Genomic DNA, 23,733 nt, shown 5'->3' with positions numbered 1-23,733 from the left:
GTACAATGGGAGCATAAAATTTTCGAAGAGAAAAATAATTTCGTGGATTCTCAGGCCGGTCATAAAATATAATAACTTTATATAAATTATATGAAACTGTAAACTGCTGCTGATTTTTATTATGAATGCTAAGTATTCATAATATGAGTAGAGAATTGAATACTATATTTGTACTAAACCATGAAGGACACCCGATCAGCTCAAACAAGTTTATAAGAAAAAGTTGTTTTTGTAGCGAATGCTGATAGAAGTCTGGTCTCGTTAGTAGTTAAAATATCAAAATTTTATAACAAGTATCAAAAAGAGAAATAGTTTAGATACGATATGTTGATTGGGCACTTCAAAATCATTTTCAGAATAGTATTCTAAATACTTTGAAGTGTTTCCTGCTTGGTTGAACGTTGATTTGACCAAACGAAATTTAACCTGGTTTGCTTCTATGTGGTCTTTGAAAGTGAGATTTTTATTAGGGGTAAATGGGGTAAAATGCATCCCTTAAGGAAATGGTTCTATATCTTAAATAAAGAGAATAACACGTAAGAGTTACATGCATGATGACCTTCCGACACCATTATTTCTCATAATTACGAACAAATACTCGCTAAATGGTTTGAAAAATATATTAAATACATTATTTTTCAAACCCCTTAAAAACACGCAAGACGTGATTCACGTGATTCTACATTTGATTAAAATTGGGGCAAGAGCTTTCAAACTGAGACAGTGTTGATGATTACCGATAATATGATAGAGAGCGGCTCGATATTTTTGTTCATTGTATAACATACAACATCGTCAATCTGGTAGATGATGCTACAATACTAGGTTACAATATGCTAGGTTACAATATTTCAGAACTCTTGTGTGGAGCATTTCCATTGACACAACTTATGCAAAGGTTATATGCAAAAAGTTAGTATAAGCGGCAATCGTAAAATGATTCTATCGCAATTATCCACTGCCCGTATAGTATGGGATCGCAAAACGAGAATGAGCGAACGTTTGTTGCTTCAGAGCGAACCCCACAGCAGTGTGCTAACCCGTGATGCTCAGACAGGTCATCGAGAGAAATTCGCTCTCGCACTGGTATCCATTCTATGTTAAATAAACCCTGCCTGTTTTTTGTTGCTGAGATGATATCCGTCTCTCTTCGATGGCACTGATTGAATCGTGTGAAGAGTTGCTAGAGAGCGTTCTTTGATACGATAAAAGCCATCATTGGACAGAGAGATATGTTTTTGCAACTACTGAAAAGGCAAATAGTCTAAGGGAAGTTGTAGATATCTTACAAAAATATAAACGGATAAGAGAGATTGTTCCAGAGTTTGTTCGTTTCTTTCATTTAAATTTTACAGTACCAGGATCTGCTTCTTCGAATGAACGAAGGTTTTTGGTTCTTCGCAGATTAAAAACGTACTAATGATTAACAATGTTGCAAGATCGACTCAATAACGTTGCTATTTTACATCCCTATCGCAACCAGAGCTTAAAATTGTCACGCATTCTCAATGAACGAAACCAATTCATCAATCTCATTTTCGATATTTTATTGTCTCATTCGTAAATGGCCGACACCAGAACAAACGAAGAGAGACGAAGCATTTTCGATTCTCATCGAAAAACTGAGAGAGTATAATTACCAACGTCACTCTTTCTTCTATGACAAGATGAATCCAAACTAATGTCTGCAGGGAGCATCAGCAGAATGTCAATTCTCATTCTTCCATCGATGTATTGAAAATCTGTGATGCTTGGTTATAAAGAGTGCCTAAATTATGACAAATCTAAGTAATTACATCCCAGTTCCTCTTTGGAAACCAAAACTACTACAAATTCGAGCACCAACAGGTAAAAGTCATCGTGAAACCTTTTTCTGTCATTTTAGATTCTCAAAGCTTCATTTGAATTCTGACACATACTATGGGATTTTCACTAAACACACAATTTCGAAACTACTGTTCCGCTTATGTCATTAACTGGATATCGATTTCGTTCTCATAGTTTGCAAGCGAAGCTGAGAGTGACAATAATTTCATTTTAGTCTATTTTGAATCAACGAAAATTACTTTTATTAGCCCTCATAGCAAAATAACCGACAAACTCGATTCAGAAAAAAATATTAGACGACTTTGTCTTGTGAAATGCAAAGCGCATCTCTGTGTTTGCATTGCACAAATGATTTATTGTATATATTCTAATAATCTTTTATGTGCTGTAATAAATCAATGAAAAAAATTCTATAAATTCCTTCCCATTCATGAACAATAGAAGCGCAGTCGATGACTTTTTTAAGAGGGCTAACTACCTAAAATCGGACCAAAAATGATCTGCCGAGCCAGCACATAACTGGAGGACGTGAATGCGACTAAAACTGATAAGCGTAAGTATTAGTTGATTGCATGAACTTTTACTGATTCGCTTTCAAAATTTATACTAAAAGTTGACTTACAAGCGACAAACATTTTCTACCACACAATTAGATAACGCGGAACAAATGAGAGTAAAAATAAATAGCAACATACAGAATTTTGATGTCGAATGATTCATTTCGAATTTGGATATTTCAGCGAAAGAAACTATCAAAATGCTGTACAGAATCCATTTCTGGCATTCAGATGGACCAAATTGTGGAACTCTCCACGATATTAAAAACTGTTCGGAGCACTATTCTCGAACGAAAAGCAGTCAAATGCTGGATATATTCGAACTCGTTTGGTTTGAAGTAAGGACAGTACACTAAGGTGTATTTTAAACAAATGGTAACTGAAGTAGGGCTTATGAAAAACAATTGTATGGATTTCTGTTGAACTCCAATTTTGAAAAATGACTGACAATACTTTTGACGAAAATAAAAATACTTGCCAAACCAACCAACACGAACTACAGTTTTTTTTTCAAATTTTTCTTGTTCCCAAGAAATAATTTCAAATGCCAGTCAACACTTGATTCGATAATTTGTACCTGTTAGCTAAAAAAGATCTAGTCAAAGGAACAATTTTGTTCGATTCCAATTTAATCTGAAACAAAAATAAATAATCATTTGATCTTTCCCAGGGCAAAGTTTGATTAGAAACATGATTCGACCTTCAGCAGACCAATGCTTGTGCATTCGATGCCGTATTTTATCTGGCAACTTGACCGACGGCAATTGCTTTTGTTCGTCGCATTTGCCGGTTCAAAAGGCAAAAAATTGGAAACCCTTTCACAAAAACGGTCGAATCGACCAATTTTAGAAAGTTTCTCCTCGGCGGTCAGTAGCAGCCGACAAATAGTGAGTGGGGTGTAATTGTAACGTGAGTTGTAATTTAAAGCTCATACCTTGGGGGCATCTTCCCTGTCGCTATTGACTGTTCCTACCATCCGTCGGTTCGGACCCCATCGGGACACGTAGCCCATTGGGGGAAGATACGTGAAAGTCATGCTGCGAGCACACGTATGCTAATTGTTTAAATCAATAGTCTTCCGTCGGCGGAGGTCTTGGATAGATTTTGGAGGGGAAGTCACTGCCGCTTACTTACGTCCAAACAGCAACCTTTTTATTGGTGCCGTTTGTTGAATGCATGCTGATTAAGTGTTTTAGTTGAACAACACGTGTTGTTGTTAGACGGCGTGGAGAAATGACGGAGATAATCTGCATTAAGTACATTCCGTTTGAGGTAGAGGGGGCGTGCAAAGAAGACATTCTCTGAATGCAAACTATGACGAACCTGACGGTTTTTTTTGTTATTCAACAACCCGTCGAATAAAGAAAGCGTTTTGTCGTCGCTCATGTAATTTCGTACGTGCGTTTAAGTTAAGATTACTTACATCGGTCTAAAAACTAATGATTATGCTCATCGGTTGATCTGCAAAAAAAAGAGAAAAAAATATTTTATTTTATTGGAGAGAAATCACGTTTATGACATTTCCGTAACTATAAAACTGTTTGCAAAATTTTATTCGAAGGACATTTCATTAATAGTACGTATAAACACATAAAAATGATGCAACTATTCACTTCACCCACTAATATAAAATATGTGGTCAGTTACCGAACCGAGTCCAAAATGGGTGGGTTATAGGAGAGGAAAAACTTAACTATCATCACTGAAACATACCATCGCCCATCCGCATTGCGTTTGTAATAGACGTTTAGATGAGGGTCGAATAAAACCAACAGCAACAAACCACAAACTCGGTTCCGGTCACGGTCAGATTACATCAACCGGTGCAAAGATTCGTCGAAGACATTGTGTTATAAAAAAAAACTTAAAGGCCTTCACGCTTTGAGCATTTTCCAAACCAAAAAAAAATCATCATTTTCAGACCTACTAATAGAACCAACTGCTTTAAAGTTTAATTACAAAGGGTTCTAAAGAATATTGTTAATTTAAGAGTGAGGTGCATAAGAAACTTAACCAAAGTTTAATTAAAACCAAAACAACTTTTTTTTCGACTAATGTATAAATCATGAACTACGGTTTAAAGCCTACTGTATCCTCGAACATTAAACAATTTTAAAATAATGATCAATGCCGAAACAACACCGTGAAGACCAAACATTTCAGAGTTTGGACATGATTTGTTCTTCAGTTTTTGACATTCAAGTTTGCTCAAAAAGTATTACTTCCTTTTCCATCTCATGATATTATATTTACATTATAGAAATAATTCAAATCCATCGGAACAGCTTCATGACTAGTTCGATGAAAAGTGGCAACCAGAGAAAAACGACAATCGACAGCTGCTAACTAACCTGCGCAAGCATCACCGTTTCAACATGCGCAAGCTCTAGGCAGCAATGTGGAAACCTATCGACGCCATTGGGAAAATTGTTTTGCATCGTACATACCTATTATTACACTACACAGCCTCCGAGTAGAAATTTGCCAGATAATAGTACTTCCGATAGACGGAGAAGCCCAAAACTTTCATCACGACCTCGACCAACAGAGCGCACAACTGCGAAATCATGCAATCTCTGCGTACGCCACGGAGTCGGACGTCGTAATAAATCGCCAAAATTTCCAATCGACGAAGGGGAGGTCGGGAGTGGAGGGGCTCTACAGAAATAAACAAAAATGAGCAATTATGCTTTGTTTTTGTTTCTTTCGTTCAGAAAAACAAGCACGCTCGAAGCGGTAAGCATCTACAAGCACTTAGCGCATTTTTCTTCCGGATCTTCTATGGGCGGAAACTTATGGTCTCACTAGGCAGTTTTTAGCAGAAGTAAGCTGTTTGACCTTTTCTGAAGCCACAGTCCGTATTGAATATGAACCGTGGAATGGTTGATTATGAAATGGTTGTTCATTTTTAATAAACGAAACAATTGAGAGGACTACACAACTAATTGAACATAACGATAGAAATGGCGTTTAGTGATTAGGTTAATGGACTTAAATTAGTAACAACCATGATTACGAAAAGAAAACTATGTTGTGCGACGCTCCACGATAGTCACACCGACATTTTGGGAATAAATATTTCGTCATGAATGCCCGTAGATACAGTACACATACCGGTTGTTTGTTCAATTTAAATTAAAAGCTCAACAGAATTTATTTTGTAATTAAGAAAATCAGAGTTCTCGCCTTAGAGCTACGCATTTGTAAGTGCCGTAGCTGGCGAAATTTCAATTGAAACCAAACGTAATAGATGCCGAATTAGTTGGTCAAGATCAATAATGCCTAATAAAATTATATTCTTTAATAGAATAGTCGAATTGGTAGGAATACAAATGTAAAAGAAGAGTCATGTTAATTTTATTCTATATTCATCACTACTAATGAGCAACAGACGGAGAGAAAAGATGGAAAGGCATGAAACAGCGAAAAATGAAAATTTTGCGAAAAAGTTTCGCCTAGAAAAAGCACTTGAACCTTTGCCCCTTTTCTTTCCGAAGAGGAACTCAACCAACTACGTTACTCTAGAACATGTTGTAGAACACGCTCCTGAACGCAACACATGTAACAGTGCTGAACTTGTGCCTGATTCTACTGCACATAAGCAGAATGAGATTCAACTAGTGCCCTAGCTGCTGATTGCCCTGTTTTCGCGAACGACCACTCAGAAAACTGTCTCATCAACTTCCGAAACTTCTCTCGTTTATCTATTGCTCGCTAGTAGGAGCAATTGATAAATGAGAGAAGTTTGGGTGTATTCCCTTTATGCTTCGAATCCACTTGTAGTTAGCTCAATTCGTCCGCGTCCCTTATCATCAATTTTATATGACGATTCATCAGCAATGTTATTATTGAATATGTTTCGGTGATATGTCTGTAGAATGGCTCGATAATGTCATTGTAAGGAACAAGAATCTTACCGGATGACGCTAAGCGAGATCACATAATGGTATTGATTCTTTGTTTATGTGGAGCTTGTTTGTATAACATGCGTACATTTCCACTGATTTTTTTATACCAACAGAACATATAGGTTCATAAATCTAAATGAGGGACACAGGTGTGGAATAGCGAAATATTACAAAAAGTTCACGGAATCACCAACGCTCTCAGACACCTGATTAGGTGAATTTTTAGGTTACCACAACTGTCATTGATATTTAATCAAATATTCCGCTTGATACCTGAACAGTTGTAAAAGTTAGGCTGTATTGAGTACATCTGCGATTGTGCGTGTCCTCGATTTTGTACAATTTTTAAAATGGAATTGAATTCACAATACCGAGTTTGCATTTGAAACAGTTTCAATGGTGAGACGACATTGCAAATTTTAGAAGAGTGTTTCGGCAACGGTTACTCTGAAGAAAACATTCGTTTATCAGTGGCACGAACATTCTAGAAGTGGCCGTGAGTCTATGAGTCGTTTTCAGTCGAAAAACGTGCTTAATCCACCTGGCAGTGAGATGATACCTTTTTTATCAATCCGCATGTGTTTTTTGCATGAATATTCTTCGGTGTTTCAGTTTTCATGACATTATTCTAATGTCCGTCGTTTTAAGTGGCAATTTGAGATTTTAATCACTCATTACTCTGTAAAGTCGAAACTGCAAATCGGATCGAATTTGAATCTAAAAGGGTAACAATCGATGAAACATTCCATGATATCTCGAAGTAATTTCCACTTTAGAGTTTAGGGTAATTTAACGTACTTCCAGAGCCGGTATTCAGGAACCAGCATAATCCAAACCGATTCGTATGGCCATATGACGAATAAATTGCAATATTTTTGAGTCCAACTTTAAAGCTTTTCGGGATTGTCATCTTCTATATCGGTTCGAATTTTAAAAATTCATCATCCTGTCCAGAATCCAGAAGTCAGAATTGGATAACATTGAATTTATTTTAATTTGAACTTTTGTTTCTGAAATTCGATTTGTGCCTTTTTTGAGAAAAAGATTGAACTTTGAGAAATGATTCGATACTGGATCCGGTATTCAAAGTTCGGTGTAGCCGAAGTCAGACAAATTCACCTGAGTAGCTGTATAGTTTACATTTGTTTCAAAATGTTTGAAAATCAATGTAGACATCTTAGAGGAATCGTAGTGCGAATTAAATTTTTTGGTGCCTTCCGAAACGAAAACTTAATACAACCAAAAATGAAATAAGTTTATATGATTATCGACTATCCAAATCTGCTAACCCGATAAACTTGATTAATTTGTGTTAAATAGATATTATTATTTTTGTGAACATATTTATCCGAAACCGGAAGTTGGATCTGACTGAAAAACAGATGATTTATAGAATCTTAAAACTTTTTATTTGAATCTTAGATGATTCTTAGATTTCATTTGAATTTTAGATCGGTTCAGTCATCTACGAGAAAAATGAATTTTAATTTCGTTTCATATATTATCCTGTAGTTCCGGAACCAGAGGTTGGAACCAAACATAATTCAGGAACCTAGTTTGGGAATATACGACTTTTCATATGAATCTGAGTTAGTAGAAAACGATTGAGTCATCTTCGAAAAAAATTGAGTGAAATTATTTGTCACACGCGCATTTGCTGATTTCGACGAACTGATTCGAATGGTATATGGCTGTTATGTTCTTCCAGCATTTATTGCTGTAAGTAGTGTAAATCAATATAATTATGGAATTGCTTTCAACTCGAAAATTCAAATATGGCATATTCGAATATAAATATGACATATTCGAATGATTATGTTGCCAAAAACGAACCGTGCTAAAATCGGTCCTAGGCTAAATATCATGCTGTACACAGTTTTTTGGGAACTTAGAAACAAATGTATGTAACGGTATAAAAAATCGTGTTTCACGTAGCTCCCAAGCATTTCTTTGCCAAACAGCGCTCAAAACTATTACTGCTGAAATAGGGGAAAAAGTCGCTTACACAAAAATTTCGATATCTCCATTAAAAATTCTATGGCTTGTTGAATAGGTTTTATCGTGCGGAATCTAAGTCTGAAAATATATTCTGTTTTCAAGGTCAATTGTGACAGATACTGTAAAAAATAGAAAATTTTAACAAAAACTTCGTATAATTCAAAAAGTAAACATCCGATCTCAAAACGATTCTAAAGCGTTCATGGTGACGGGGAGACCTAACATTTGCGACTAGTTTGATCAAATCGGTCCAGCCATCTCTGAGATCTCGACCTCTTAGTTGACAATACACATACAGACACACACACGGACATTTGCTCAGTTCGTCGAGCTGAATCGATTGATATGACATTCGGCCTTGGGGGGGATTGGAAATTTTTTCTAAAGTTTGAGCGAATTCGGGGGAAAATTTTTCTAAAGTTTGAGCGAATTCTATACCTATTTTTTATATTTATAAAAAAGGTAAAAAGACGATGCTCACAGTTTTTATTGATTACAAGGGTGTTGTGTATCATGAAACCCTTCCACAAGGCCAGTTCGTCAACAAGAAGTATTATTTGGGCGTTATGAGATGTTTGCGTGAAGGAATACGCTTCATCAATTATTGTATGAATATACTCTTATACTTTATCAATTCGATTCAAGTATTAAAAAAGAGGAGGGTGTTTTTTAAACTGCGGTTCTAATTGATTGATGTAAATTGTAAATTACAAACTCAGGAATAGGAAAAGCTACCTCACCTATCAAGCATCCCAGATATAACACCACTTACAAAAGACTATGTGTAGAATTTATGACATTTCGATTAGTCAGAAAAAAGTAACAGCCATTAAAGTGAAGCTACTTAAGTCATTTTTGAAACAATTGATTCAAAACAATATACTGTTTAAGCTCATCAATGACTTAAACGGTGTTATTCGGATTCTGCTCCATCGAAAATAACCATTTGGTTTTGGTTTACTGAATTTAATTCACGATAAGTGTGAACGTTCTGGTCGTGCATGGGAGGTGATTACATCAGAAAACATCAAAGAAGTCTACAAATTGTATCTAAATTGAAATTGGAAGGCAAATAGCTGGAGCTGTAAAATATCAGAAGGCAGTTTGTTTACAGTGTTTACATTCGATCGTGAGAAAGCTTTTTTTAAAGTGAATGCTGAGTATACTCACAGTCGATCAAGAACAACAACGTGTTGATGATTCAGGGTAATGTTTGGCCATGTTAAAAAGTAATAAATCAAATTTTACCCATCGATATGTGACAATGGATGGAACATGGAAAATTTCACTCCGAAATCAAAACAATCATCATCTGAGTGATCAGTGGCCGGTGAATCTTGTCCGAAGCGTCCAAAGACACAACAGTCAGCTGGAAAAGTTATGACTTCAGTATTTTAGGATGCACATGGTATAATCTTTTTCGACTATCATGAGAAAGGAAAGACAATCAATAGCGAATACAACATAGCGTTCTTAGATTGTTTGAATGCAACAATCAAAGAAATACGACCTCATATGTCACCATCTATTGCACCAAGACAATGCACCGATTCACAAGTCGAACACAACGATGGTTAAACAGATCGAATAACTCTGCGGATTGACTCTTTATCCACCTTATAGTCTAGATCTGGCCCCCAGTGACTACTGGCTATTGGCTGAAATAAAAAAAATGTTCGCTACTTTTGTCATTTCAACAAACACGGTATCGTGACTTTAGAGAAGCGTTGAAATGATAGTATTGCTCTTGAAGGAGATTAGATTGATAAATAAAGTAGGTTTTTGTTTAACAAAGTGTATTTTTTAGTTAGTCACACGATTTATTAAGTGATGTTTTAACACCTGACATCTGGACAACGACTCACTTCATAGGAACTATTGAATTTTTGTGAATACGACTTACTTAACTATGGAACGTCTTTTTAAAGTTTTCCCTGTACAAGAATGGGTAGTACCTAAACGCGAATTTCTCTTGTTGTATTTAACGCACCAACTCATTTTTTTCTACATATCATCGGAAATGTGGTGAGCAATCTATGAAAGAACAAAGTGTTGGAGACAATAAAACGATTACGAAATGAGCCTATCTAACGAACAAAAGCCACCGTTCTAGCATGCAGTACGTAAATACCATCGCTGTTGATTTCATATGGCCTTATTTTCGAATCGAGTCAATTTGCTACAGCTGAACAAAACGAATTGTGTTATATACATTCAATCAGTAAAGGAAAACCGAGCAATGATAATGATGCGTGTATGAGATTGATTGGTCAAATTCAGCCGCAACCAAAATGCCGAAGGAGATATTCATTCTATTTAGAACCTTAATATGTGTTATTTATTCAGGACTCAAGCATTTCATGTAAATGTAACTCTTGTAACCTACGATCATCAACTGGTCACTTGTCAATATTGTCGAAAACACCCTCATCTGCGAACACAACATTTACAGCCAATATGCAACAAGGGACGCCTATTGCAGCTCACAATGATCTCAATGCATAAACAAATAGCAGCTATAGGTAAAAAAACTCCCGCAATCTACGATGTTTCCTTCAACAACAATGGTGCCAATCCTATGGACGGTGGCATGAATACACAATCTGGTGATTTTGCATCTTATAAGATGCACATATATAGAGCGTCATATTTCACACAAATTTATATTCAAGAGCATGTAAAATTGTTTGATTTGAAAATTACATGGCTTGAATTCGAATGAAAAAAAAAAACAAAAGATCGATAGCAGCAGCGCGACTTGAACCGAGAAACATTAGATCACAAGCACATCGGTTACCCGACTGAACCACAGTGCTCATATCTGTTCATTGAATAATTGATACATATAAATCCATACAGCGGCATTGGCTAGCCGAGTGCAAATTACACTCGGAGCGTGTAAAATTCTGTGCGAGTGGAATAATACGTCATTTGAAAAATCAAGTAGTTGTGAATTGTATCGTTTGTAGAATTCTGTCACCAGTAAAATTCATAATTTTTTCCTGTGTAGTGAACTATTCGAATTTGCAACACAGCAATAATGTAATTTCTCCAAATAAAATAAAAATTAGTCTTTTCCAGCTTCCGCCCAAAAATCGCCCACTATATATCGCGATTGAGTCAAATCGAGAAAAAATATAAAGATTGAGTTCTTTTTCGATGAACTTCACTCTACACAGAATGAAATAATGAAATTTACACGATATGTAAATCAATAATAACATGGAATGAGTTGAATCGAAAGTTTAATTGGAAACCGTCATCTATAGAAAATTAAATTGGATTGCATTAAATTTTCAATTAATAGAATTGTGTGTTTCAATTAACGCTTACTCTTGCGATTTTAATACAGAATTGTACAGTTACTAAATGTTTAATTGTCTGCTCGAAATATGTGCATGAAAATTTATGTAAATTCACAAAATATTTTTATCTGTGTCCCGGCACTGAAAACCTGAGTTTTTCATTCGTAGGAGAAAATCGATTACCATATCAGAAATTTTCTAGTCTAATCTCTGCCCTAGTTTCTTGAGCTTAAAAAGTAGTACAAACAATTTCACTATTACTGACTGAGCATATACTGTATTCCAAATTTGAGCGTATGCTCTTTTATGCTATCTGCTCATATAAAAAAATGATCACCTTGTATAGTTACTTGTCGGATACCAGACTCGTGCAGCCGTGTGTATGTTCGCATATCATAACAAGATTGCAACGATTCATCATCCGTTATCAGAAAAAAATACTGTCGCTACTTAAAGGATGATAAATTTTCCTTCTAATATACGATATGATTATTGAAACGTAAAACCAGCTTCCAGTTGGTTGTAACAGTGGATAACGGGCACGACTTGAGAATATAAAATCTAATGACGAAATCCGGTTAAGACGCAGATAAGGTTAGCACCCGTTCGATGCAACTTACAAACCGCGGAGCGGATCATGAAATGCTTATCAGACAATGTGGGTGCCCGTCTCTTGAATATCACGTCTCCGGTACAGTGTCACATATCACCGTACATCTTGTTCCGAATCGAAAGTGAACGTATCCCGTCTCAAGACATGCTCAAGTGATTGGTAGACTTGTACCTAGGGAAGGTAATCTAAGACGCTGCGACGGATTTATGGTGATTTGGTTGTTTCATTTCACTTTCCTCGCTGCCTTGCCGATGCAGGTTGCAGCCTGCATCCGACCCAAACGACCGACCACCCGACCGTTTAGCAATCGGTCTCGCCGCGTTTGTCTCGATCTCGTCAGTAGAGCGGTCCTATTTTGCTTCACAACGATGTTGACAACGACTGCCAATAGAGTTAATAGATGATGGAGGTTTGTCTTTTTGCTTGGTTCGCTTCACTGTTTTATTTATATTACCTTCCCTAAGTACATACCCCGTCGTAGGTTACAGGTTTCTAAGGAAAGTAAAAAGAGAAAGTTCGTCTGAGAACTGCAAGCGGCACCTTGTATCGATCCATGGTGGACCTGAGTAAGCTTTTATTTTCATCTCTTGTTGAATTAATCGATGATGAATTTAGTTAGCATCCCTGCTTAATTATTGTGAGAAACTAGTTTTGCTATGATTTAAAATATAAATTCGACCTTTCTCGAGATTTACTAATAACTGAAAAATTTATATAACTATTTTGATTAATTAAAAATTGTTAATCGTTAATTACAGATAACTATCTGTCTGCACAATAGTTTCATGAGCTTAAGGTTACTCAGGTCCACCAATAGCAATTTAGTACGAAGATAATCGGAAAACTATATTACTATGTCCACGATTTATAGATAATTTTTGATTCTTTTTTTGTAAAACCTAGATATTCATAGACAGCTGTTTGCCGTTCCTCATATGGAAATGGCTACGCAATTACGGTGCAAACTGACGTTCCAGCCAAGGCCGGAAGTGCCGAGTGGCATTTACCATTCAAATCAGTTCGTCGTGAAGGGAAAATTTATGCATACACTTGTTTTTCTCGGAGAAGGTGGAATTTATTCTAATCAACATGCAAACGAAAGGTAATCTTCACCACAAGTTGCAATTAAATTTGAGTCAAATCTGCTCGGTTCTCCTTCCGGAGTCTTGAACAAAGTCACATATCAAAATGAGAACGTATAGATGTTAGTGATGCTTCTAGTAATATCTCTTCAAATTAAATCAACACTTCCAGTTTCACGACAAAAACCGGGTGGGTAATGTCAGAGACATTACTGGATGACGTGTACACGAGTAAAACTGACATGCTTTTTTCACCTTTTCAAATATCGAAAATCTTACCTACTAGTTGATTGATTGTGTGAAGTTTGTAAACTTTCAATGGTTTATTCCACCACTTCACAGAATTCTAACGGTTTGAGGCGGAACATACGAGAGCAAATTCATTCAAATTGTTTGTGGCCATCTAGGATTTCTAACTATAAGTTAGGAATTATTTTAATCTCACTGGGCAAAAAGATCCTATAGTTTCTCCAAAAATTCATTAAAAATAGAAAAATTATTTTAATCGATAGATTATCAGAGTCTCAAAAGTTTCAATGTGACGAGATCGGTCAGGCGACAACTATCGTGACAGAGTGGAAAATCTCGTGGGTTCCGTCAGAAATGATTCCTCGAGTTTCAAGCTATTCAATAAGAACTCCAAACCGCTTGGTGATGTTTTCAAGTAGTGGTCGCACTAACGAAGAACATAACGCCTTCAAACAATGTTACGTCCGATTTTTGCAATAAATACTAGTTGTTGTCATCGCATTGAATAATCATACATTATTAATGCAAGAACGGTGCAAATTGATGGTGAATTGAACTTTCAACAATGTCTCAAGGTCGTCAACATCAACTCTTAGGAGTGTTTGTCCATCGATGGAAAGTGACATTTCAACATGCTGATAATCCGACAACTTTCAACATCAGCAAAATAGTTTCGAAACGAACGCAGCCTTCGATAGAACGAACTAGGTGGATATGATAATTTTGCTCTTTTGGATTTCGATATTTTAACCGTTCAAGCAAACGAGTAATCCAGTGATTACGAGTCTACTCTGTAATCCATCCACTAGTTGTATTCAATGCGGAAATCCATACACTAATAGTATTCAATCATAAATAGAGCAATGAATGCAGAAATGCTTGAAAAATATCTGCTATTACTGATTCATCCAAAACAACATTTAAACCTTAGCCCGACCCAACTGAAAATAAAAAATCTTTACTCGATTCGTCGGGTTAGTTTTCGAGTAGAGCTTCCGTTCATTGAGCCCGAGTCTCTTCTCAACCCCGGAACCAACACGCACCCGTTTGAAAAATCAAAAATTCTACTCGTTCCCGAACCGCATCAGGTTTAAATACCCGAAACCCGACCATCTGGTTATTCTGCGACATTCGATATATCCGAATCCCTACTTCTGATCTAATAAATAACGAACTTGCAGTTCAGTTGGAAAATTGATTAGATTAACTAACTAACTTCTGCATTGTTTTTTTTTGTACCTAACCAATCGTGACATAGCAGTGAAAAATTGGTGACTCCACTGAAGTGCGTTTCTCAGTGAGCTCCGACTTGCTTCTAGGCAGTCATCTGAAACTTTTTACGTTCATAGTTTATTCTAACGATGTTAAGGTTTCTTTGCTGGGCCTAAAATTTGTATTTGCTCTTATTTAAAATAATTTACCGATAAGAAAATCATGGTGCACAAAATAGAGACTAGAAAATTGTTAAATCAAGTCTTGAAGAAAATCAGCAACCTGCGTATACAAACTGCATTGAAACCAAAATTAGTTCGTGTCATTTTGGAATTATGCAAAAAAAGTGCAAACACAGATTCGCAGAACGTATACTACTTAATTATCCAAGAGCGTTGAGGAATAGTGCATAGAGTTGTGAGTAAAACGATCACCACCACCCAATCCTTTTTGATTCGATTTCATTCCGACATACAATTAAAAGATTAGATTCCGCAGAAGATTCATATGTGTGCAGGAGTAGCGTATTAGAACATAAATATTTGGTTTAACACCGAACGTTTCGACGCTATTGGTTTGCGTATTCTTCAGTGGCACTTTGGAAAATTTTTGCATACAATTGAAAATCGCCGAAATTTTTTCGAAAATCCATCAGCCTCTTTGCTGCATACATTACCGTATACAAGGTGAATCGTTTCATTAAGTAAAAAAAGTAAGAATCCTTGCACAAAAAAAGTGAGTATAGTCAAAGTTTATCGTTGTTGTGATTTTTACACACATCAAATGCGTGATTTTGTTATTTTTGTAAGTTGGTTCATTGTGTATTTTGTTATCATTGTTTATAGTTATACAGGGTGGGCCATTTAAAGTGGAAGCATTCGCTTCTGAACAAAATATATGGAGACATATTTTTATTTATTTTCATTTCGCTTAAAATTTATTTTGGATTAAGAAGATATGTTGCGGATATTTGTTCAAAAATTACCTCGCGTAAATGGCCGCTTTTGGCCTTCAGTTCAAAATGAATCCTTTTTTCGGAGTTTTCCATCGTTGTGGCCAATGTATCATTCGATATTGTACGTCGTATGTTGTCTTTGAGTTGAGCTATGGTTCTTGGCTTATCGATGTTCACCTTGGATTGCAAATAGCCCTACAAAAAAAGTCTTGTGGCGTCAAATCGGGTGATTTCAGGGACCAATCGCCGTTTTTACGATATGACTCGTCCTGGGAACAATGGTCGTTAAAATCGATTGTTAGTCGAGCTGTATGGCATGTTGCACCGTCCTGTTGAAACGAGTAGCCATTCAAACCATTTTATCGAACAATGAGCATCACAAAATCATCACCATTAATAGTTCATTGCTCCTTCATCGTCTTGAAAATAAATTAGGACCAATCACCATATCCACACAAACACCACACCACACCTCGTCTGATATGACGATTTTTCACCAAAAGTTGACCTCATTTTGAATGTAAAGATGAACAATTTCAGTGCGTTTTTGGTGTAAAATGGTAAAATTGTCTTGGAATGACGCGGTATGTCATTAGTCGATTTGACAATTCTGTCAAAAGTTATTGGGTTGCCCAATGCTTCCACTTTAAATGGACCACCCTGTACCAGAAGTTGAATCTATAAATACTTGACTCTTGGAGAAAACAATAATCAGTTTGTTTGAATTTATTTATATTTGTAATTGCTGTAACATATTTTGCAATGCCTAAAATATTAATGCAGCTCTTCTGAAGAAACGGCTAACCAGTAGCGTCAATCTTTGAAAAATTTCAATATTCCGTTTCATCAACTATTGACTGAATATACGCTGAATAACTCAACGTTAAAAAACTGGTTTGAAATTCTCCAAATCTTTCTGGACAATCGCAAAGCTACTGTCACTAAGAATCTTTCCTGGTTATGGCTCGAACTGGCGAAAACTGGCCTTCGAGAGCAATTATATCGCCAAATATAGGACTCGAAAATTGAAAAAAATGATTTTGCCAAAATGAAGTAATTCGTCCGATAATCACTTTGTTACTGCTTCCAAGAGAGCTCAGTTCCTAGCAGTCCATTTGGATAAAAATCCATTGCCGTTATCATGAATAGTAAATCATGAAAATCATAAAATATACTTTTCTCATAGGATTATGCCTATTATTCCAATTAATAACCAATTAATAATTTTAATAAATAATTAAAATAATAAAGCGGAAATAAATAAGAATCAAAACGCGTGTGAAATCTGTTGACCTTTGTTTGGTGATTTAAAATGATTTTATAATAACTGTTTAGAATATTTCAATGCAATAAATCAACTTTTTTGTCTAAATCCTATTCGCTCGTTTATTTTGTATCACGTAGTTTCATTTATAAAAACGTGCTTAATCCACCTAGCAGTGAGATGATACCTTTTTTTATCAATCCGCATGTGTTTTTTTTGCATGACTAAAAAAACGCGAAAGGTAGATGCATAAACGAGTGACTGCATACTCGACAGCCGGCTGTCCGGAGTTTTGTCAATTTCGGAGATTGACTGTTTCGTGCATTATATTGCCAGCACAAAGTAACACATAAAACCATAATACTTTAAAACATTCTTGGTAGCCGGCTACCCAGAGCAATAAACACATGATAACATTATTAAAACATTTACTAACAAAGTATCCTCTCCTGTGATGCATGTGGGAATGCAGAGGATTCCTCGGTTCCTAGTAGCAACATGCATCGAACTAACAATCCTTTCCCTCCCAAGTAGATCTGCATTCGGACGTGGCCGGCGTCGGTATTGATCAGCATGCATGGTTCAATACAGTTTGCACAGTGTGAAACAATGTGTTATTCCCAAACATGTTACTTCAAAAAATCATTTTGCAATCTCAATTGGTCCAGATCAATAACGGAGTAGCAACACACGGGCGGTCTCTAATGCTAATGCTAATGCTAAAATCCTTGCTGGTCCATAAAACAGTATTAATAAATTTGGTTTTTTACGTTTCGCATTCAGCTCATCAGTGCGTCAGCAGTTTATGTTGAGCTGCTAACGCCACCTAACTTTTCAACATAAACCGCTGAGCAGACGTAAAGTATTTGCTATTTACAAATCATTTGAATTGCACCGAAGTGCCATGTCTATCCTGATGTGCCGAACGAGCAAAAGAAAATTGACGGCATACTGGCCGCCAACAGATTGTAGTCATTCAGGGGTTTGGTACCTCATGTGTACCGTTTTGTGCTAAAGTACACATGACTAAATTTGGTTTTTACGTTTCGCATTCAGCTCATCAGTGCGTCAGCAGTTAATGTTGAACTGCTAACGCCACCTAACGGTTCAACGGTAAACTGCTGATGCACTGATGAGCTGAATGCGAAACGTAAAAACCAAATTTAGTCATGTGTACTGTAGCACAAAACGGTACACATGATGTACCAAACCCCCGAAGTAGTATTAATAAAGTTTTGTTTAGTAAGAACATTTTTGGCTTCATTGTCAATTCGTACTCTCTTAGAATAGCATCGTTATCCTTTACTTATGACTATGGTTCCTGTATTTGTAGACAAATATAAATTAATACAAAAAATTGAACTCAAGAAAATAATGCGCAAAATTTTAACTGAACCTTTGCAATATTCGAACTGATAACATTGCAGACAAATGTGAGACTGAGTAAGTTTAGTTTAATCATAATTAAATTTGATCATTCAATTGTTTTCCGTTTGTTGTGTGAGAATAGAATAGAGAAATATCGAACCGGATGGGAAGCCTGTTTTCTAGAGGAATATGTATATTTTTGCATATTTTTTTCTTACGGCAGCGAGAAGTGGTAAGCAACAGCGAAGGTCATCACGAGTAGCAGTTCTCATACATCACATCACCATCATCACTAGAAGGCCGGTGAGATCACGCATTGTTTCCATGTTCGATGTTTGCATAAAACGACAGACGCAGTAGCAGGAGGGGAATTTAATTTGTTGCCAAAAATCATTTCGATTTTATTCCCAATCCAATACTTACCTATTGCATCAAGGGTAATGACCTATCCGTCTGAAAACTGTATGAATGAATAAACAATTTTGATACTATGACTTGGAAAGTTATGAACAATTTATGTACGTATTCGGGCATGAAGGCCTTTAAACATTTAAAATAAACAAACATCTCGCAAACAAAATTGCGTTATGTTGAGAAAAAAAGTAACCATTTACTCTCCGGTCAAGGTTAATTGTTTACATGGAATGTTCTGGCAGATTGAAACAATCGGAAAAGCGCACTTGAGATTCGTGGCAATTGTGCATAAGCAACCAGACTGCACAACTCCCACGTTTAGTGTAGGCTATTTGATTTTTTGCTTCTAACTTCCACAAGCGCTTCCCGGCGAGACTGATTCAGTGGGAAGCTCAACTCGACGAAACGCCTCTCACAGTTTGTATTATTATTCCACCTGTTGAATGTTGCCTCAACTACCAACTTGAAATGATGAATCGAAAGTTTTACTCTTCGCGTTCGAAGTTATGTAATTTCCCGCCTACAAACAGACAATCAATCAATAAATCTCCATGTATGTACCTCGGATCGACCCAGCTCGGCTTCATGTAACCAACCCGAATAGTAAGAATTGCTATTCTAGTAGCAATGAATCAGCTCGGCTATGTACTGAAGTATAGGACCATCCGCAGAGCAGAGCTGGATGATGAGATGTCATACAGGCTGATGACTATCCAATCCATTTACACAGTATAAATTTTTCTGATTGGTATTCGTTTCAAAAGCTAACGAAAATGAAAAACAAAATCTGTGTCATGAGAACAGATGTGATAAGCAAACTCAGCTGCCAGCGATTAAATAGACGATCAATGTAATGCTGTATGTGGAGAAAAACTGGCACCTAATGGAGACACGATGACAATTCTCGGTTGATTTTTCATTAGGGCGTATAAGCAAGTAACAGTTTCTCTTTGTTTACTTTCTCTTCTATTAATTACCAAGCGGTTTCCACGTTTACCACTCAACTCTTTGCATAAAATGATACCCGAAACTTTCGACTTTCAAACAGAGCAGTGAAATCAAAGAAAATCTTTTTAATCACATTACAATAATGGAAAGAGAGAGTGATTAAAGAGAAACTGTCACTTGCTTATACGCCCTAATGAAAAATCAACCGAGAATTGTGAATTGGTCGGTTTTACTACAAGGAGCACAAGGTATTAATTTTGTCAAACTTTCGTTTCGTGACATGTGTTAGCAAGATATTGAAAATATGTAGTAATTTTCCATATAACACGTGAACGCAAGGAAGGTTAGGAAATTCTTCCATGCAATCCGAAGCATTCGATTCAGAGTGTGACCTAAAAGATCAATTCTTTGTTCTGGATTGTCCAGCAGGCAATGATAAACGTAATATGGTGGCCGATCCAGGAAGCTGTGCCGCGAGTGGTTGGTACAGCCGAAATGCAACGACGACGACGACGACGACGACGACGAGACGTCTCGTATGGAAAAGGTTGCATAATTTTCCAAGAAGTACTTGGTGTGACAGGTGATCTGCGGTAAATTCAAAAAGATCGCCATCATCAACGACGAAATTCATAAAGAAAAATCGCCTGTAGCGCTTCCTCCGGTCTCAGGAAAATGACTCTCTGTTCTAGTCAGTTCTGTCATTGTGCCGTTACAATGGAGGTGATGGAGTGGTACGAAGTCAACGTTGTTCTTTTTTTTTTGATACCGAAGAAAGTAATTCGTCAAACTCTTTAGAACTTCGCCCAATAAGAAAATGCTGGGCGATTATGAAAGAAAAGCTTCGGAAACCAGCGAAGGTCTTCAAATACGACAACGATTTTAAGAAAGAGTGGATGAAAGTGTGTAATAAAGATGGCGCAAATGTTGCACAAAATTTAACGGGTTGTGTTAAGCCCAAGGTGTATGCATTTACTATAGGAGAGAAGGTTGAATAAATCAATTTTGCAGAAATGAAGTTTTAATGTGTTTATTTATGCCCTAAAAGTTTTAAAAATATCTGATTTAAAATGCATTTTTGGTGATCATTTATCTCGGTTGTATTTTTTACCTTTTTTTATAAATACACTGAAGTCTTTTTTTATGCGAATTTACGTACCGCATAAAAAAATACCGCATAACTCTGAAATTTCGCATAAAAAAACGCATAACTCTGAAAATTCGCGTAGAAAAAACCGCATAAAAAAAGACCTCAGTGTATAAAATACAGGTATAGAATTCACTCAAACTTTAGAAAAATTTTCCGAGGCCCGGAGATCCGAATGTCATGTACCAATCGATTCAGCTCGACGAACTGAGCAAATGTCCGTGTGTGTGTGTGTATGTGTGTGTCTGTATGTGTGTTGTCAACTAAGAGGTCGAGATCTCCGAGATGGCTGAACCGATTTTGATCAAACTAGTCGCAAATGAAAGGTCTCCCCGTCACCCAGAACGCTATTTTGAGATCGAATATTTACTTTTTGAGTTTTGAGATCGGATGTTTACTTTTTGAGTTATACGAAGTTTTCTGTCAAAATATTCAGTTTTTTTTACAGTATCTGTCACAATTGACCTTGAAAACAGAATATATTTCGCACGGTAATACCTATCCAACAAGCCATAGATTGTTGAAATCCGTCCATTTTCAACGGAGATATCGAAATTTTTGTGTAAGCGACTTTTTCCCATATTCCAGCAGTAGAAGTTTTGAGCGCTGTCTGGCAAAGAAATGCTTGGGAGCAACATAAAACACGATTTTTTATACTGTTACATACATTTGTTTCTAAGTAGCCAAAAGACTGGGTACAGCATGATATTTTGGCTCGGACCGATTTTAACACGGTTCGTTTTTGGCAACATAATCGTTCGAATATGCCATATGGAAACCAGATGATGGCAGCACTTCCGCGTTGAAAGCGATTCCATAACTATATTGTTTTAAACTACGTACAGCAATAAATGCTAGAAGAACATAACACCCATATACCATTCGAATCAGTTCGTCGAGATCAGCAAATGCGTGTGTGACAAATAATTTCACTTAATTTTTTTCGGAGATGACTCAACCGTTTTCTGCAAACTCAGATTCATATAAAAAGTCGTATGCTCCCAAACAAGGTTCCTGAATTATGTTTGGTTCCGACCTCTGGTTCCGGAACAACAGGATCATATGTGAAACGAAATTAAAACTGTGTAACTCATTTTTCTCGTAGATGGCTGAACCGATCTAAGATTCAAATGAAATCTAAGAATCATCTAAGATTCAAATGAAAAGTTTTGAAATTCTATAAAACATCTTGTTTTTCAGTCAGATCCAACTTCCGGTTTCGGAGATTAGTATAAAAATTGGTGGGTGATTAGTATAAAAATGTTCATTTAACATAAATTAATCAGGTTTATCGAGTTAGCACATTTGGATAGTCGATAACCAAATAAAGTTATTTCATTTTTGGTTGTGTTCAGTTTTCGTTTCGAAAGGCACCCAAAAATTTAATTCGCACTACGATTTCTCAAAGATGTCTACATTGATTTTCAAACATTTTGAAACAAATGTAAACTATACAGATACTTAGGTGAATATTTCTGACTTCGGCTACACCGAATTTTGAATTCCGGTTCCAGTATCGAGTCACCAAATCGATTTTCAGAAACAAAAGTTCAAATTGAAATAAACTTATAGTCCCATACAAAATTAATTAATTTTATCCAATTCTGACTTCCGATTCTGGAATTTTAGGATGATGAATTTTTAAAATTCAAAGCGATATAGAAGATGACAATCCCGAAAAGCTTTAAAGTTGGACTCAAAAATATTGCAATTTATTCGTCATATGGCCATACGGTTTGGGTTATGCTGGTTCCTGAATACCGGCTCTGGAAGTACCTTAAATTACCCTAAACTCTAAAGTGGAAATTACTTCGATATATCATGGAATGTGTAATCTATTGTCACATTTTTAGATTCAAATTCGATCCGATTTGCAGTTTCGACATTACAGATTAATGAGTGATTAAAATCTTTAATTGCCACTTAAAACGACGGACATTAGAATAATGTCATGAAAACTGAAACACCGAAGAATATTCATGCAAAAAACACATGCGGATTGATAAAAAAAAGGTATCATCTCACTGCTAGGTGGATTAAGCACGTTTTTTTAGTTCAGTCAGCTTTAATATTATTAGTTTTTACTCACTTACATGTTTTAAGTAGTCTGTAAATAAAATGGATAAAGACATTGGGAAGGGAAATGTATTCACCGGGAGACGCAGACGAAACACACAAAACTTCGTATTAAACAAAGTGTTTGGAAGCTTTACTTATATTTATGATCACTTGAAACTGACACAGAAGAAGAGTACATTAGGCGGACAAACACGCATTTGTTTGTCTGGCTAGGCTGGAATATAAGACTCTGGATCATTCTCTTTGGTTCTGGTATATGCGTAGTTTATCGTTTGTATCGGTTTTCACTTGTTCTTTCGGTCAGTTCCTACCACACTGGATCTTATGAGTGATGCATACTTCAGAAAAGGATGGGAAACTGCAATGTAACTTATGTGCATTTATGTTCAGTCGATAGCACACCCGTCGTATTATTTTTGGGTATTTGATATTCGAACGACTGAATGCAAAAATCGGATAAGTGCAACTTAGTTAGGATACGGGCTTTAAGTATTTTTGGATGCACAAAGAATCGAACACGGATTTTGCAATGCAAAATCGTTTGAAAGCTTCTTATTTGCTAGAACCGGACAAAAACTTAGCCGGTTTTACACATTCGTTCAAACTACTGAAAACTTTTGCAAGACTCGAGGCCCGAGTGTCACATACCAATCGATTCAGATCGACGAACTGAGCAATTTTCTGTGTGTGAGTGTGTGTGTATGTGTGTGTGTATGTGTGTGCAAAATTAAGAGGCGTGAAACTCAGTGAAGGCTGGACCGATTTGGACCAAATTACACGGAACCACCCGCGATCCCATTTCAAACA

The 23,733-nt window shown here is 36.4% G+C and overlaps 1 protein-coding gene across 3 annotated transcripts in view; it reads right to left on the bottom strand.

Annotated features, from left to right (window-relative positions):
- The window catches only part of LOC131434477 (tetraspanin-18), a 106,769-nt gene that overhangs the window by 33,314 nt on the left and 49,722 nt on the right, over nucleotides 1-23,733 (bottom strand). For 2 of the 3 annotated variants that reach the window (XM_058601211.1, XM_058601212.1), the window contains exon 3: nucleotides 3,808-3,845. The exons of the other annotated variant lie outside the window; for it this stretch is intronic. The gene's annotated coding sequence lies outside the window, so the exon portion shown is untranslated. The remainder of the gene's footprint in view (nucleotides 1-3,807; nucleotides 3,846-23,733) is intronic. 3 annotated transcript variants of the gene reach the window in all.

Source organism: Malaya genurostris, chromosome 3 (genome assembly GCF_030247185.1).
Source record: "Malaya genurostris strain Urasoe2022 chromosome 3, Malgen_1.1, whole genome shotgun sequence".
In the NCBI taxonomy this organism is placed as follows: Eukaryota; Metazoa; Arthropoda; class Insecta; order Diptera; family Culicidae; genus Malaya; species Malaya genurostris.
The sequence above is the reverse complement of the archived record's forward strand: the minus strand, read 5'-3'. Positions and strand labels throughout refer to the sequence as shown.